We start from the raw sequence: 17,996 nt of genomic DNA on the forward strand, positions 1-17,996 counted from the left end.
ACCAAGTCTGGGTCAACAGATGCTGTGTCAAGTCTCCACTATCCCCAGAGGAGATGTCATTGTTTCTCAGCCAGCACATTTCAATAATTCATGACACAACTGGCCAGAAGGGAAACGGAGGTGGCAGTGACTTAAATCTTATTTGCTGAAGAAGAAAATTGTTTTCCTCACATCCTTCCTCCTCATGCCATGACAGCAAAGCATCAGCACCCTGTCCAGAATTCCTCTGGGTACAAAATGACAGCCATTAAGTCCTTTCTCCCTTCTGGGAAGACCCCAGCACAGGGAGGAGCTGGAGCTGCTGCAGAGAGCCCAGAGGAGGCTCCAGGGGGATCAGAGGGATGGAGCAGCTCTGCTGGGAGGAAAGGCTGGCACAGCTGGCATTGTTCACCTGCACAGGAGAAGCTTTGGGCTGAGCTCAGGGTGGCCTTGCAGGGCCTGAAGAGGCTGCTCCATGTTTCTTGCAACATGGAGAGAGACAAATGACAAGGGATGGAGGGACAGGACACAGGGAATGGGTTCAAACTAACAGAGAGCAGGGCTGGATGGGATATTGGGATTAATCCTTCCCTGGGAGGGTGGGCAGCCCTGGCACAGGTGCCCAGAGCAGCTGGGGCTGCCCCTGGATCCCTGGCAGTGCCCAAGGCCAGGCTGGACACTGGGGCTGGAGCAGCCTGGAACAGGGGAAGGTGTCCCTGCCATGGCAGGGGTGGCACTGGGTGGGATTTAAGGTCTCTTTCCACCCAAACCATTCTGTGGTGCTATGATTGACTCTCTTACATCAACACTCCACTGTGGCTCTGCGACAAAGTCATCTCTGGTAAAATTTGACTTCAACTGAGGCACAGGGACCTAATGCACACTTTATTATGACACACAGTGATGCTTTGGGATGCTGAAAGATAATATAGGTAACTTAAAGGAATTCTGCTCAGCCTTAATTACACCACACAGCTCTAATGCTGCGATCAGCCGGAGCCAGATCCAATAAAACCATAAAACCTCCATCCGGCTCCTGCACAGCGACCTACGTGAACCTGACTCTTTCCTTGGGCTTCCAGCCCAGAAACGAGATGCAGTTTTTATTTAAGCCATAACGCCTCAACTTTCCCCGGCAGCGCATCCACCCTGAGCGGGTGGGTCCAGCGGGGCTCTCGGGGGAACCGCGGCCGCCGCCAGCGGAGCATCCCCGGCGCCGGCGGGCCCGGCTGTGCCCGGAGGGGCTGTGCCGGGCTGGGCTGTGCCGGGCTGGGCCGTACGGCCCCGGGGCGGTGAGGAGCCGTGAGGAGCGGTGGGCGGGAGATCGAGCCGGGCCCGCCCCGCCGCCGGGAGCGCGGCCAGCGCCGCTCCAGAAGAGGCACCGGGAGCCGCGGGAGCCGCAGGATTACGGCGCTGGCTCCGCGGGGAAGGACAGCGCTGCGGCGGCTGGAACGGCTCTGCTGCAGGTGGGCAACTTCGGGGAACAAAGTTGGGCAGCGGCTGAGGGGAGCGCCGAGCCCCCCGCATCCCTCGGGGGGGATGGAGCGGGGCAGGGCACGGAGACCGCTCCGGGCGGGTCCCTGCCGGGCTCGGGGGATGCAGCTCGGTGCGTGTCGCTGCCCGCTTGGGTGACCCTGGCAGGTGACATTTGCGAGGCTCCTCGCCCACCTGCAGGGAGCTGCTGTCCCCCCCCTGTCCCGGGGGCCAGGGCTCCGCCAGGCGCCCGTGGCTCCCCCGAGGGCCGGGGATGCGCTCCGGGTCCGGCGGCGCCGGAGCGTGCGGCTGCCGGCGGTCTGAGCGTTGGCACGGGGTTTGGGCTTTTTTCCCCCCGTAGAATTGTTCTGAGTCTGGAGTTGCTCAAGTTCTAAAGCTGGGCGGCTCTGGCTTTGCTTTTAATTAAGTGCTAATTGTCTCGAACGAGAGAAGGCGCGTACCCAGCTCTGGTATCGGCGGGGCTCTGGCGTGTTGGTTTGAAACAGCCCCCGCACCGCGCCAGCGACCGCTGGCTGAAAAGCTTTTTCCTTTCGCTCTCGAATGAGAATTTCGCTCTTTCTGCACGTCCCTCGCGGCCGTTCGGGTTTGACCGAGTCGTGGCGACCGCGGAACTTTGCCGTCAGCCGGGCGGAGCAGACCGAGCCGGCCAAGTTTCCGCGGTGGCTCGGCACAGCCGCTGCCTCCGCTCCCCGCAGCAGCCCCGCCGGCTCTGCTGCGCCTTCTTATCCACTGATCTGCCTTCTCTTGCAACTTTATGGTTCGTACCTGGCTGGGTGCGAGCTGCTGGTGTCCCCAGCATCGTGGCGTGTCACCTTGTTGGCAGCCCAGCGTTGTGCCTGCTGTGATGAACCCAAATCCAAGCACCATTTTGTTGGATGCGTCGGAGGGAGATCAGCCCGTTCCTGGTGGGGAGTGATCCAGCAATAGCCTCGGGTGGGAACTGGTTAGTTAGCTTTACCTTATTGGTGCCATTGGCACACGCACAGAATCAATACCGATTTTTAGCTGTCGTGTTTTACACGGGGGGGAAGAATGTCAGTATTTCTATTGAGTGCAAAAATCAAAACCAAGACCTTATGAAGGACAAGAAACTCTCCAAAGTATTGACTGCTGTATTTTGCAAGAGAAACTTGAACTCCAGCTTAAGCTGCATGCCAGGCTTGTTCAATGGTGCATTTTTTAAATGTATATGGGAAGTTGTGAGCAAAATACTAAAATCAGGAATGGAAATACTGAACTTCTAAGCATTGAAAGCGTGTTACTACCCATGTGGAATTGTTCCAGAAAGTTGTTTATCATGCAAGAGACTTCCCATAGTAATCTGGCAAATGCATTTATGAAAGCATTTGTGGGGAATGATTGGTGAAGGTGCTTAACTCTTGCCAAAACGCTGCCGACGTGGTGTTGGGGCTGCAGCTAAAGGCACAGGGTGCTGTGAGCGCTGTCCTGCCACGCTGGCTCTTCCCAGAGCTCCCACAGCATCCCTGCTACTTCTGCTTCTGTCTCTTACTCCCTTGCACAGCAGGGGACGGACGGGCTGCAGGCTTGGAGCTGGAAGCAGCGCTGTTTTCTGGAATAGAGCAGTGGGAGGTGCTGCTCGGAGCACAGGATCTGCGAGCTGCCAATGGCTGTGGGGTTTTTCCAGAGCGGGTTTTGTGGATGTCACCTCGGTGAATAGAACAGGTAGGGATTGTCTAGCTGATCTTGCAGCTTGTTTTTTTTTCTGCGTTAAGAAAGTTAAACCACTGGATTTTTGGGGGGTTTGGTGGCAAGCTCTGGTGGTGACTCCTGTGGCTGTCACTGAGCTCCAGTGCTGGTGACCTAAGTTGGGGTCTTGTCCAGAAATCTGAGCATGCACCCAGCTGGCTGCACACCCTGCAAACCCTTGAGCTGGATGTGAAATACAGACTTACCTAAACAACTTGTTCTTTAAATCCCTAAAGATCACGTCACCGTAGCTAAGGAGCAGTGCCATATTTTCCTGTCACTTTTCTGTAATGCTTCTGAAGTTTCCACCCACAAACAAATGCTTCCAACCACTTGTGCAGGGGCGGTGGTTTTGGTTGTTTGTTTTTTCTGAGCTAGCTTCGCTGTCTTTGATGTTGTTTATGTTTATGTTCTTGTGGTGTTTCTTGTGGGAATTTTCCCATTGCAATACCACAAGAACATCTTAATGTTGTTGTGATACAGCGACGGGAGGTTTCTGCAAATAGATTCAATCCTTTTACTGTTCTTCCTGGAAGAGGCTGAGTCTTAAAAGTGACATAAGCCAGTGGTTTTATATGTATGGAAGGGATCATCAGGATTTACTTTGATACCAGAAGACACAGATTAACTGCAGTCTGCAAACAAGATTTTTTGTGTGTTCACAGTGGTGTGAGGAGTCTGAGGAGCCAGCAAACCTGCAGGGACAGGGAGGTGATCAGTGATGAGGAGTGACTGGGGCTGGACGTGAGCATCCCTCCTGACTTTGGATGATTTGAGAAATAATTTTAAGCCTGGTCTTGGTTTACTAGAAAATCAAGGAAAATGGGAAGTTTGTTCATCTGTAAAATAAAAGTTAATCCTTCTTGATGCTCAGCTTGGAGCTAGGTCTGTCTTGTTGTGCTGTCAGATCCATAACCTCCCAGTTCATGTTGGGAAACCAGGGAACAGTGGATTAGAGCCCTGTGGGATGCACACACACATTGAACACTACTGGAGATAAAAGTGATGAGAAATGTCTTTTTCAAGGGTCCTGTGTGATGCAAGCATTGCTTGAGCTCCTGTTGTGCATGGGTGATGTCAAAATGGGTTAAATGGCAGAATACTCAGAAATTAACTTTGAAGAAGCTTAGGAACCTAATGTTTTGGTTCTTCAAAACTGAATGTGCCACTGGCTCTGGAAATGGACTTGCCTTGGTGCTCTGTTGCTGCTGTCTTTAAAATACATCTGCAGTGACAGCAATTCTTGTTTCAGGTATTGTTGGTTGGTTGGTTTTGCAGCTCTACAGCTGAAGTTTCCCTCTCTCAGCCAAACCTGGGATAGTTCAGTCAGTGATTAGCTCATTGAAAAACAACTGGAATGCAGAAAAATGAAACGGGAAGAGCCATAGTTCCCTCCTGTGCTAACATTTCCACCTTTGATTTAGTGAAGCTGTCCAGAATTGTAGCCCAAACTTTTCAGTGGAGATTTGATGGTCCACATTTTGTAGCATGTGGTGTAGGAAAATGAATTGCAGGAAAAAAAAATAAATAATTATCAGTGGTACCTCGTAATGTGCCTTGACCAGGGAAGGATTAGGTAAAGGCTGCAGGTTTGCATACACTGAGAAGTACTTTTCTGATTCAGAGCTCAAAAAGCCACACAGTTCTCTGGTCCACTGAGATAGATGAAAACCAGATCAGAGCTGATGGCCTTTTAAACAGAAGTGTACCCAGGAGAGCACTGTTGGGGTAACAAGAGTTGGAAGGGGGGGGAAAAAACCTTTGAGCTTTGACTGCAGTCAACTGAAATTTACTATATATTGATTTATTTTTTTTAGTGTGCTGTCTAATACAAAGAAAAGACTTAATACAGAGTGAGAGGAAGTGGCAGGAGTTCAAAAATCTTATGGATTCTCAGTCTTCTTGATTGAAAGAAGGTGGTGGGCAGCTGATGAAATAATGGAGTTAGTTGGTATTTTATTAGTGTAAAGTTAAAATCTGCATGTGGAAATTTGGTGTGGGAAAATATCAATCGAAAAGCAGGTCATAGTGTTTACAGCATTGGCTTTATTTTTAAAGAGCAGTTACTTTTATACTCCTAAAGTTTCACTTTTTAGGTGTAATAAAGTATAATAATATTCCTTAAAATAAATAATATTTTCATTTGGCACAGCTGATGTAGGAATTTTTCCCAGATTATAACATCCAGGTATTTTTCTCTTGAAAAAAAAATATTTTAATTAATGTAAAGCATAATTAATTAACTGGCAGAGGTGTTGCACTTCCAGCTGGGGGAAGCAGCAGTCAGAGCTACTGAGGTTGTGCTCAGCCCTGGACAATCCCTCCTGCAGCTCGTGCTCTTCTGGAGAAACCCATTTAATGGGAACAGCCAGGATTTGAAACCTGGACATGTATTTTAGTATTTTTTTTAATCCTGATTGCACACAGAAGGAACTTTATCTGTGTTGGACTGAATCATGAAACGCTTAAAATCTGGACTGCAGAGCTGCCAGGCAGGGAGGGCTCCCAGAAAATGAGCTGTGGGCTGTAAAAGGCTTTGGAGTGAGTGGTAACAGGAGGAGAAAAGCAGAGTGACCAGACTTGTCCGGGGGGTTCTTTTTGTCAGCCAGTTCTTGGTTGCTGGCAAATACAAATCAGGCATTTCTGAGCTGCAGTTTGAGGGGGAAGCACTGCCTGCGATGGCAAGGAGCGAATAGGTGCTGAAAAAAATCTCTGTGCAGGGGAAATGTGACTTAAAGACAGTGCCACCAACCTCCCTGAGAGCCTGGGGACCCTTGTGCTCCCTGAGCTCTGCAGTTCCAGGGTGGAGCAGGGCTCCTGCAGGCCCTCAGCAGGTGTGTGAGCATCTGTCTCAGCTTTCCTGAGCCCTGCTTATTTGCAGAAGGAGTCCAGAACAGCTAGACTGGTTCAGCTGCCACACCGGGTTCAAATGAAGTAGTTTTTAACCCTAATAAGTTTTTAACGCTAAAATAAAGTAGTTTTTAACCCTAATAAGTCATTTGTGTAGTGCACAAAGGAAGCTGTGCAGTCCAGAGCTGCTCTGCCTGAGTGAGGGGTGATGGACACAGCCCTGCAAGAGGTTTCCTACCATTCCTATACATCTATTCCTATATCCTTTCCCCTTGGTTTTGAGATATATAGTTGAAGAAAGATACATTTGTACATTCAATTTTAACAGAGAAGAGAGAAATCTTGAATTTGACTGTAGCTTTGAAAAAGTAGTTTGAGCCTTATTGAAACATTATGGTTAAATCCAGCTTCTTTATCCACCAACATCACAAGCAGTAATGAGCTACCCTGGTATGAACTATTCTAAAAACTCTCCTCTCACTATTCCTGTTTTTTTTGTGACTGACTCTTTAAAAGAAAAAAACCCTACTGCTTTTCTAGCGCTGCTGAAATCACAGTGCCATGCTCCTGATGTGGGAAGCATATTTCATTTCAATAGGCCTTGACAATTCTGAAGAGTATTACTGCTCAACATGTTCAGGCCTTTTGTGAAATGTAAAATATAATAAATTACAGCTGTTTGTAGCTGTAAACCTCTCATTGGAGTAAACTAGTGGGGAAAATCAACTGGTTTTCCACAGTCTGGCTTAATGTGAAGCATGTCCAGCATTCCTTTTGCTTGTGCTGAGGTCAGGACAGTAATTTCCAGTGTACTGCAGTACTTGACTACATAAGGAGCAATTCCTGTCTAATCCAATCCAGGGTGGATCAGTAAATGATAAATTCTGTTTAGCTTGCAAGCATACAGATTTTCATAGTTCATTTGCAGAAGGATCACGCATCTCTGCATTTGAAGACATTCCATTTGTTGAAGTTGGCATCTCTTAGCATTCCTGGTGAAATGTGCAAGATGAAAAATACTGTTCTAATGACGTATTGCTGTGGAGTATTTTACAGGGAGAAACCAGCAAATTCAGTGGGTATGGTTGTTGCAAGAACCACTGTTTATTCCACTGGATATTGCAAAATATTTTGATTTTATCCTGCTTCCTTAAAGCTCTGTGCAGTCACCTGGATGTGTCTGTCCCACCTGTCCATCTGTCCTGCTGCTTGAGGATAGTTGGATTGTAAACCCGTGAAAGCAGGGTCTGGCTTTGCCACACTGGGGGAGAGACTTGATTTTTGTGAGATGCTGGAGCAGGTAATAGCCCTTGGTGTGGTCCTGGCTGGTGCAGTTTTCACATCAAAAGCTCATGACTAAAATGTCAGCGTTCCTGTGATGACTTTTTCTTTGTTTAATAGGAAATTTTTGGTGCCTGCTGCTGCAAGTGTGGTGCAGGTTGTTGTGTGGGCAAAGCAGAGTGGGAGGAGAGCTCTCTGCAGCACCCTGGGTAATTTAACATCTCAGCCCAGTGTGTTGGTGTAGGTTGTAAATGACAATAAAAAGAAAAGGCTGTATATGCATGTTTGCTTTGCCAGGGTAATTTATAAAGCAGGGTGTAATTGGGAACATTTCTGCCAGGTCACTGCTTGACCACCAGCACCTCTTTACCACTGAAGTTTGTGTGCTCAAGCACAGGCTACAGGACAATTAAATAATAACAGTGACCTTTCTTTCACTGTCTAAAAACAAATGCTCTAAGGAAACAGGATGAAGAACCATTAGCATCTACCCTGGCAGAGGTTCTTTCCTTTGCACTGTTAAGGTCAGTAGAAGACCCCAGGTTTCTATGGTTTGCAGTCCTTCAAGTGCATCAGTTGAGCATTTTAAGAGCATGTTTTTAGCAGTGTGCACCTCCTTTGGATAAAGATTTATTGATGCTGCAGTGCTGTTATGTTTGTGTGTTTGTCAGTGGTGTATGAAAAGCATCTGTTTGCACACTGAGCTTTCCACCCCACAGAAAATGTTTTGTTGTTTTAGACTCAAGATCTCGTCATTGATCCTAAGAGAAGGAAGATTTACCTTGATTTACTTCCCCTAATGTCTTCCTGCAAAAAAAAGTAGAGGTTGGCTGGCTAAATTCATGCTGAAAACTTTTAAGTTTTGTGTGTTGGAGTTGAATTCCAGTTTACCTGGACCTGTGTTAGCCCAGGGCTGCAATCACAGCCCCCAGGAGTTCTGTGCCATGCCTGCCTGCCTGTGGGAGAAATGCACTTAAATGGGTTTTTATCCTTCTGGACAAGATGAGGGGCAGCAGCAGCTCATGTGTAACCCTTTGTCATTCTTGGGCAGTGACTGCTTTTCTACTCTTGACTTAGCTTTCATCCTAGAAGGAGCTAAATTAACATAAACCAGAGTTGTTTTCCTCTTCCCCTCCATTTTTGAGGGGCTGCATTCTCACACAGTGCTTTCCCTCTCATTGATTGTCACATCTTTCCTGGTCTAAAAATCCTGTTGAAATTATAGTGGAAAAAGCAGTGAAGCCTTACAGAGAACTGGCAAACTGTTTGTAGAATCAAATGCAGTTCTTGAAGTGGCTGCATACACATGGTAGTTTTCATTTTAGTTGTGGAGCTTAATCTGGTTACAGATCTTGCAGTTTTTCAATTTCTCACTATAATTTTTGTACCTGTTTGATTTTCAATCTCACATTGACTATTTTTGCTGTTGTATTGCTGAAGAAAATAAAAATTGCTATGGCCCTGGTGAAGAGCAGTATTTCTAATGCTTTAAAAGCTGTAGTTTGTAGTCTCTTTGAGTATCTCTTTTCATCAATAAGCTTAAAATGCAAACAGAAGGTGTTACATCTAACAGTGCTGTTCTGCAACTTTTAAATGAAGGATAAGTAGAGTTTCATGCCCTCTGCTCCTGGAATAGGAGATTGTGGATTTTGCTTGGCACTTTTTTCTGCAGCAGGTTCTTCCCTGCCACAGAGCTGTGGTTCACACACTAAAATCCTGAGATTAGAAAGTTCAAATCTTTCATCAGGTGCACTTGGAGACTGGAAAGTTACTCTGCAGACCTGTCCTCCTACAAAACAGCAGCAATAAGCTGGACCTTGATGAGCAAAGGCTCCATCCTCTTCAGAGGCACAGCCCTGAGAGCCCCTGGCTGCAGAGGGGAGTGGTGCCAGCCCCTGGGGTGTTTGCTGAGCCCTGATCTGGCGAGTGACACCCCTGGAAGTGATGGTGGTGGCATTTGGTGGCCCTCCAGAAGGCACTGAGGTGAAAGAAAGGACTTCTCCAAGCTTTTTTCACGCTTTCTTCAACACCTGCCAAAGAGGACTGGGGTGTCTCTCTCCTCAGTTCCCAGCTTGGATGGAACAAGATCAAGCCTGTTGTAAGTCCTTAAGGCTTTAACCTGGTCCCTGTCCTGTCCCATAAATACCCTTGACAAGGCCCATTGTGGATTGATAGGTTTATTTCCAGATGAAGAACCTGAACAGCCCTCAGTAGGTGTGTTTGGTGACTGGAATGGCTGCAGGGTTTAAAATCCTTTCTAAAGCTCTTCTGCTTTCAAAAGTACCACCCCAAAGCAGCTTCTTCACAGTCAGGCTCCACTCAGAAATGTGAAATAATCTCTGGTTCAGAAGCTGATTTGGAGCTTCTGTGCCATTCCCCAAGTCATGCAAGGGAAATATCAAGGAAAACAAACATGGAACTCATCTCCTCTCCTGAACCATACCTGATTTTTCCTGGACAGGTTTGTTTTGGATGAGGATTTGGATTTTTTGCTTCTTTCCTTGGTCAGAGGATGAGTCCTGGAGTGTCTGTCCCAGGTGTAACTTAACCTGGCACTGTTTGCCATCACTTGCTGGATTTTCTCCAGGGTTAAGAAAGTTCCATAAGCTCCTTACCTGGAGCTAAGCAGTTTAAGGAAGTTGCAAAGCTCCACCACCTTGTGCTTCTCCTGTTGAGCTGTTTTAACACAGTCCTCTCTTCCCCCAGCATCTGAACATCCTGATGGTGCAGATTTTGATAACCTGCTCAGTTATCTCCTCCTGCCTCTGCATCCTGAAAGAACAAAAAGCTCCCAGACCTTTGTGTAGTTGTGGATACAGAATGAAATCACAACAGCAAAATGTGTGAAACTGATAGAAAACTGTGCGGGGTTTTGGGATTGAATCTGGAGTTTTCTCCAGTCTGTTCTCCTTCTGAGATGGACTCTTGATTACTTCATGCAGAATAGGCATCAGTTCTGATCTGGGTCACTGAATCCCTTTAATTCCTCACCTGGTACCTGCTGCCTTTTTGAGAACCTTGGGCATTGTCACAGTAGGTGTTTCCAGCCTGAAAAATTATGTCTCAAACTTATAAATCCCTAATGACGTAGACATACTTACTTCCAGTGCCCAAGGATGTTCTCTGTCCAGGAGAAAATAGTCCAGAGTGACTTTTTTAAGAGAACCGGGCTTGGAATTTTTATTTGGAGCTTACAACAACACCCTGAACATAAAAATTATTTTTTTTTCCCCCTGCAGTTAACCTAGCAAAACAAGCAGAAAAAAAAAAGTCTCTTCTGTCCTGATGCCCCTTTACAATATTGTAACGAGGGCCATCTTCTCCCAGCCCTTGGCTCCCTGCAGCAGGGAGAGAGGAATCAGCAGTTCCTCTGTATTTTCAGAAAAATTGGAACTGCGTTATTTCCCAGAATAAGCACTACAGATAGTTAAGTGCCTGTAATTCTAATGCAAATTTCTTTTAATTCTAGATTGGTAAAGATCCACATTTTTCTTTTCCAAAAGGCTCAGCAGCTTGTTCAATAAGCCTAATTAAAGGTGGTAATGGACATTCCATTCTCAGATTGATTAATTCCTATGCAAAGTGATTTGAACTGGTTAAATGGCACCTGTGCAAAGGGGTTCAGATACTGGCAGGGATGGCAGCAGAGGGCTGATGTGGTTTTCTTACTTTCACAAAAGAAATGTTAATGTTGCACTGATGGAAAAACCATTTACTCTTTCCTATTGTAAAGTTTAACTGACAATGAACTTACAGAGACTCCCAGGATGGTTTGGGTTGGAAGGGACCTTAAAGGTCATTCCACTCCCATCCTGGGACACTTCCACTATTCCAGGTGGCTCCAAGCCCTGTCCAGCCTGGTCTTGGACGCTTCCAGGGACCCAGGGGCAGCCACAGCTGCTCTGGGCACCTGTGCCAGGGCCTCTGTCCAGATGCAGGATGCTGCAGTTCTGGGCACACTTGTTATTTGTTATTTATCTGGTTCCTTGCAAACCCTCCTGAGGGATGCATTATTCTGGTAAATTCCACGAGTTCTCTTTGCGTTATGTGGAGGATTTCTAAAAAAATCCAGCCCTTTGTTTTATATACCTGAGAGTTTTCCTGACTAAAAGGGGTTGGTACTTTGAGAAACAAAATCCCAGCAAGGCTTTATCATCAATTGGCAAAGCTCTATGCATGTGCTCTTCCTCTCCATCCAGTATATGGAGATCCAATTAATATTATAGGAAAGTGAAAGAAGTCTTGAAAGTCTCCTTTAATATTAGGCTTTGAAAAATCCTGCTTCTCTGATTCATTGTGGTCTGGTGAATTTAATGGTCTGCTTAGTCAAAAAAAAAAAAAAAAAAAAGCTAAAGGTTCCAAAAGGCTTTGTAGAATTAAAATTCTTTTTTATGAGTTAAAAACACACATTGCAGGCACAGCTTCGAGTACTCTTGTGCAAGGTTTTTTCGTAGATGAGTTTATACTTTGTTCTTGTGTTAATGGCACCACTTCAAGCCAGGCACAATGTGTTCTTCAAGGCTCTGATTTTCACCTTCACTCCTGTACAGTGAAGGATGCAGAGGTGTCCCAAATATTTTAGGAGCTGCAGCCTCTTTTGGGCCATGACAAAAAGATGTGGCTCCTCAAATTTCATATTCAGCTTAGAGTAACTTCTGCCTGTGAGGAAGATGAGAACCCACCCAATATATGTGACACACACAAATATCCATTCTTCAGAGAGGATCTTTCCCCCTGATGATGGTAACTCCAGCAAAGTGAAATGCAGAAGATCTGGAGTTCTCTGGGAACATCTGGAAGGAGTTAAGGGATGCTGCTGCCCCTAGATCTGAGAGGTTTAAGTATTAGGTGAGACTGTGCTTTAGCACAGAAAAATACAGATTTACTGGTGGATTGAATTTATGTAGCACATCTCTAGTCTCTGTTTCTAAAGGACCTCTGATGTCTTCTGGCCTCTTCCTTCCTTTGCTGGCTCAAAACACAGCGCTGCTGTTAAACCATATAAACAGTTTCCACTCTGTGCTTTAAATCAAGGTGCTAGTGGATCTTGCTAAAGGGAATAGAGCAGCTTTGTGTGCCTGTAGCCCAGTGCAGAAGGGCTGAGCTCTCTGGTTCAGTGGCTTTATTGGTTTTTAAAGAATTATGAATTTAGTTTGAGGTCATTTCTGGAAAAGCACTTTCTCTTGGTCTGCAGTACACGATTAATGGTGAGGGCAACGCCAAGTGCATTAAGACATGAAGTGAACCTTGGAGATCTGAAAGAAAAACAGCATCTCCTCAGGCCTGGGGCTTGCTGCTGCATCCTGTTAGACATGGTGCAAAAGAATTGTTACTCTCTGAAGGAAAGTGATATTTGGGAAGTAGAGCTTTTGTGGTTAGTAAAGCTCCCAGTGTAACTTTCCTGGAGTTGTACCTCAAACTCACTGTGGCGCCATAATTAACCTCACAACGATGTTACCATCATCATTATGGGATAAAGCTCCTGGACCTCAAAATCTAAATTTGTGCTTTTTTCTCCATCCCCCTGCATTGGCTCTCTCTGCATCACCCTTCTGCAGATTTGTTTTCCTGCCAGGGCAAAATGCCAGGGCATTTTCTATCTTGGTACTTTCAAGACTTTACAAACCAATTAACCTCTCTCCCCATCTTCTTTTCCTTCCATGTGTTTCAGACCTTTGTCAAACAGAGATTTCCTAATTTGAATTTAGTTCCTAAGTCAAGAAATTGATTTTTTTTTTTTAGTTCTTTAGATACTCTTAGGTTCATCACCACTGAATGTTATCTTGTTATCTCAGTGTAGCGCTCTGCTCCTTCCAGTTTTGTTTGGGTTTTTGGTGGTTTTTTTTTAAACCAAAGCTGTCAAACTTGGCCCAGTAAAGCCAGTGGAGTCTTTATCACATGTAACCTTGTACTGATATTTAAAGAGAGCTTGTTAAGTAATTTAAATACTTGGGTTTTTTTTTTTTTCTCCCGAAAGTGAGGCCTCATTACTTGGGAAGGATAAAAGAGCTGCTCCACAGTTGTTTGGCTAAAAAAAGTTGGTTTTCTTTACTGCTCTTGGTGGATCAGCCATATTTGCATGCATTAATCTTGGGATGGGCTGTAACATTCATCTTTAGTGTCAGTGATCTGGAATTTAACCTCTAATTTCTGTTTTTTCCAAATTATGGTCTTATGCTGAGACTCATTTTCCTGAAGACACAAGGAACAAAGACACCCAAATAATAATAACTATAATATCTAGATTGTAGAAAACTGAGATAAACTTCCCTTTCCTTTCCATCTCAGGCTGCTGGCTCCTCCAGCAGTGAGTTAATGAAGCAAATGTGTATCTAAACTAATGCTGGAATTAAGTGGATTAATGAAGGGGAGCAGGGATGTGAGCAGCAAAGCACAGAGAAAGCGAGGGATGGGAGGAGGTGGCAAAGTGTGTGTTAAAATGAAAATAATAGTTGAATAAAACACATTCTGTGTTATTAATAATAACCATAAAATGGTTTGATTCTCTTTCTGTCCTGTCATGTGCACTCAAATCAGCCACGCTCATCCCCTGAACATCTCTAGTGGGATTCTCATGGTCTCCTGTGGGTTTTGTTCTGCCTCCTGGTTGGGTGTTTCTTCTCTTACAATCTCACTTTTTGATTAATATCTGTGCCACTGGTTTGAAATTTGGCTGAAACGCAGTATTCAAGTTCTCAAGCAATGTCTCATCGTTTCCTTTGTAAAAAAAAAAGAAAAGAAACTTTTTCACAAAAATATTTGAGCATTATATTCCTATTCATAAGAGAGAGGAAACTCTCTCAGACTGAAGAACTTTTCAAGTGAAACTTCACAGACATCAATGCAGATTAAGCTGCCTTGGTTTCAAGAAGTAGAAGGGAGGGAAAAAAAAAGTGCAGAAATGGGTTCAGCTCTAACCATTCAGCTGTGACTTTGAGCTTTTCTCTCCTTTCACATCAGTGCTCTATGCTGCAGGGGATTATTTTCCTGCATGTGACTTGGAGGGAGATAATCACAGACAGGATAGATTAAGGGTACCTGTGGCCCTATCTCCCAAAGCTCAGTTCCTTCCTGAAATTGGTGAATATTTCTATCAAGCTCCTCCATTCCCACTCTCTCTATATATATATTTGAAAAGAATAAGAAAAACCTGGCAAAGCTGTATACGAAATAAATAAATTTCACATTTTTTCCTTTATTCCTCTTGTTTGCTTCCCTGCTTGAAGCATCTATCCCATTTTTCTCTCTTTTTTTCTCTTTCTCTCTTTTTTCTTCTTTCTCTCTTTTCTTCTCTTTCTCTCAACAATTAATTCTTGGGAATTAATTGTTCTTTTGTGATTAAGCTGAGACAAAACATCTCCTTACCTGTTGCATGTTGGGCTGTAAACAGATGTGATACTGGAGCAACCAATTTTATGTCAGCTTTGGTCTGGGGAGTTTCACTGCTGTTGGTCAGGAAGAAACAAATGTGTAATATAATAATCATAAAATATCAAATTCACACCATGTGTAGGATCCATTTAGAGGGCAATCATCTGCCTTTGTGTCATGTAATACATTTATTTGTTTGAGTTTCTGATGGATTAGACTCCCTAATGTTAAAAACCCCCAATAAAACCAACCCAGCCATCAGACATCATCTGCAGGGCAGTGGGAAAAGGCTGTCCTGTCTTGCTCTGAGTAAATTGGCCAGAAAAGCCTGCATTAAAATTCATTATTTAAGAGTTTAAAATCTGCTGTCTTGGAGGCATTTTCCATTTAAAAGCCAGGTTGAGGCCAGGGCTTTGTGGGAAGCCCGAGTGCCATGGTGGCATTTGGGTGGGAGAGGTGCAGGTTCTCATCTTCACATCTGTTAGGAATTCTTTTTAATTTCTGTTGGGAAAAAGAAGTAACTGTACTGCTTTTTTTTTTTCTGGAAAATTCCTGGCTAATGCAGTGCACAGGTCATGTTTTAGGGTTGGATTGGGTGTTTTGAAGATGTGGTGGTGTATGGGGCGATCTCTTCCTGTATTGGGTTGGTCATAGGACAAAAATGTCATTTAAATGGAATAAATTTTCTTGTAGGTACTTGAGCATTAATGAGACTTGGAAGGAGGGAAGAGAGCCTGAGAAGGAAGAGTTTTTTCTGCCATTCTCTTTTTAGTACACATTATTAAATTTTTATATATATATATATATATAAATATGTATGTATAGGTAGCTACACATTTTACTGTTCAACCTAAAAAGCCTCTGGAGTTTTTCAGTCCCAAAGTGTCTGATTGTTTAATTTGTCAGCTCTAAAGGTATTCAGCACGGAATGATTTTCTCATGTGTTCCAGTTTAAATTGTCAGTGTAAGGGAAGTTCAGTGGGTTGGAAATGTTGTTTCTGTCTGCTCTGATCGACTTTGAGCCTCTCCTTTAATGAGAGGGACCAGGCAGGCTGGAGTGCTCGTGTGGATGAGGATTTTTGGCACTAAGAGCTCTGAAAATCAAAGTAACTTCTTAGGAGAAGTTAAACACAGGGCCCTGCTGATGTCAATTTTGATACATTTGGATGTTGAGAGTATCTCTGTGTTGAATTTTACATTATTTTAAGTTGCAGAGTAATATTGTCAGCACTTTCGAAGTGGAGTGTCTGTGTGGCTGTTTTGTGGTGTTTAATGGGCTGTCTATGGTTGGGTTTTGTTGTCTCATTTTTAATTTGCTTTACATCTTTTTGTTGGGAGGGAGTTGAGGACAGGCTTCATGTTTGTGTTGGATTTTTTGTTCTGTTTATTCAAGTGCTTGCTGGCCTGTTGTCACTTTGCTCCTTGGATGCCTCAGTTCAGGATCTGCTTGAATTTCACTTCCTGGGATTTGCTCAGGTGTAGGATCTTGTCTTACCCTGTGATTTGGAGCAGAGATATGAGGGAGAACAGCACATTCTGTTAGAAATATATATTTGAGGAAGACAGTTTTACCGTGGGCTGTGGCATCATTGGAAATTCAGCAGCCTGTCAATTTTTGATGAGGAGGGAACTGTTGACAAATTGCTGCAGGTGACCCTTGGAGCCAGGGCAGCCAGCATGGATCAGCATTCCTGGGGATCCGTGTGGGATGTGGGTGTTAATTCCAGCTGGACACCAGAGAGGCACAGATCAACTTTGTTCTGGCCAAGGAATATCAAAGTGGAATTATGTATGCAGTGGAAAGTGATGAGTTTTTACTGGGGCAGCCGTGCAGGATGAAAGAGGCTTTTGAAGCTGTGATTTGTAGTGGATGGCACGGAAGGTGCTTGCAGAGAAATGCTGATTTTTGTGCCCCACCAGGGACAGCTCTGTGTGCTGGTCAAGGCTCTGGACTCGGGAATGAGGAATGGGTCATGAAAGTACCCTGGGCTGGTCCCAGCAGGGCTGGGGGGATTCTGCCCCTCCCAGGTGAGAGCCCACCTGCAGAGCTGCCCCAGCCCTGCCCCAGCACAGGGAGGAGCTGGAGCTGCTGCAGAGAGCCCAGAGGAGGCTCCAGGGGGATCAGAGGGATGGAGCAGCTCTGCTGGGAGGAAAGGCTGGCACAGCTGGCATTGTTCACCTGCACAGGAGAAGCTTTGGGCTGAGCTCAGTGTGGCCTTGCAGGGCCTGAAGGAGCCCCAGGAAACCTGGAGAGAGACAATTGACATGGGATGGAGGGACAGGACACAGGGAATGGGTTCAAACTGACAGAGAGCAGGGCTGGATGGGATATTGGGAATAAATCCTTCCCTGGGAGGGTGGGCAGCCCTGGCACAGGTGCCCAGAGCAGCTGGGGCTGCCCCTGGATCCCTGGCAGTGCCCAAGGCCAGGCTGGACACTGGGGCTGGAGCAGCCTGGGACAGTGGAAGTGTCGCTGCCATGGCAGGAGGTGGATTGTGATGGTTTTTAATGTCCCTTTCCACCCAAACCATTCTGGTTCCAGTGGTCACCCTTCTTTTCAGGGACTAAGAACTGACCCAGCAGGATCATCTCCTCCATCCCAAGGCTCCCTGTGCTCCTGGCAGTGAGTCCTGGAGAGTTTGGAACCCAAATGCAGACGTGGGAGTCATTCCTGTTACGGAAATAAAAATCAGGTCTCGCCCTTTCCCCCCACTGCAGCTGCACAAGCCAGAGTTCACCCAACTTCATATTTGATTTTTTTTTTTAAATTCCAACAGCTCTGATTTATTTATCATAATTCTCCAGCCCTACATTATTTTGAAGTGATTTGTGACATGTTGTCATGTGGGTTCACAGAATTCCTGACCTCTGGGTGTACCTGCCTTGGGATGCCTGGTTGAAGGTGTTGACCCATAAATCTTATCAAAAGGGTGTCTGGAATTGGTAGGTCACAGGGGGACAGCCTCAGGCATACAAATTACAACAACAGGGACCTGAAAATAACAGAGGAAGTACTTGATTTTTTTGACAGGTCACTCTTATGGAAAAAAATAAGAATTTTTCAAGTTGATTATTGGTTTAAAGTATTGTTATTCCAAGAAAGGAAGAATTAATGGGCAGAGCACAGGTCATGTCATCAAGGGTGCATTGCAATTTTAACATTTTTGTGTTCATCTGCATGGGTTTAAATGCAAAAGTTTGTGCTGTCACTGGTTGGGAAGGCATTTAATAATTACTGAAGTCTAGATAAATGTATCTGTACAGAGTAGTAAATGGAAATATTTAAAGTAGCAGCTGAAGTTGGCTTTTGGCAG

The 17,996-nt window shown here is 45.1% G+C and overlaps 1 protein-coding gene across 3 annotated transcripts in view; it reads left to right on the forward strand.

Annotated features, from left to right (window-relative positions):
• Positions 1–1,347: 1,347 nt before the first annotated feature.
• Positions 1,348–17,996, forward strand: part of CNTN3 (contactin 3) — a 100,128-nt gene continuing 83,479 nt past the window's right edge. For 2 of the 3 annotated variants that reach the window (XM_053989500.1, XM_053989502.1), the window contains exon 1: positions 1,348–1,445. The gene's annotated coding sequence lies outside the window, so the exon portion shown is untranslated. Of the gene's footprint in view, positions 1,446–2,998; positions 3,157–17,996 lie in introns of all 3 variants that reach the window. The other variant, XM_053989501.1, reaches the window with a different exon arrangement.

The sequence above is a fragment of the Vidua macroura genome, chromosome 13 (genome assembly GCF_024509145.1).
Source record: "Vidua macroura isolate BioBank_ID:100142 chromosome 13, ASM2450914v1, whole genome shotgun sequence".
In the NCBI taxonomy this organism is placed as follows: Eukaryota; Metazoa; Chordata; class Aves; order Passeriformes; family Viduidae; genus Vidua; species Vidua macroura.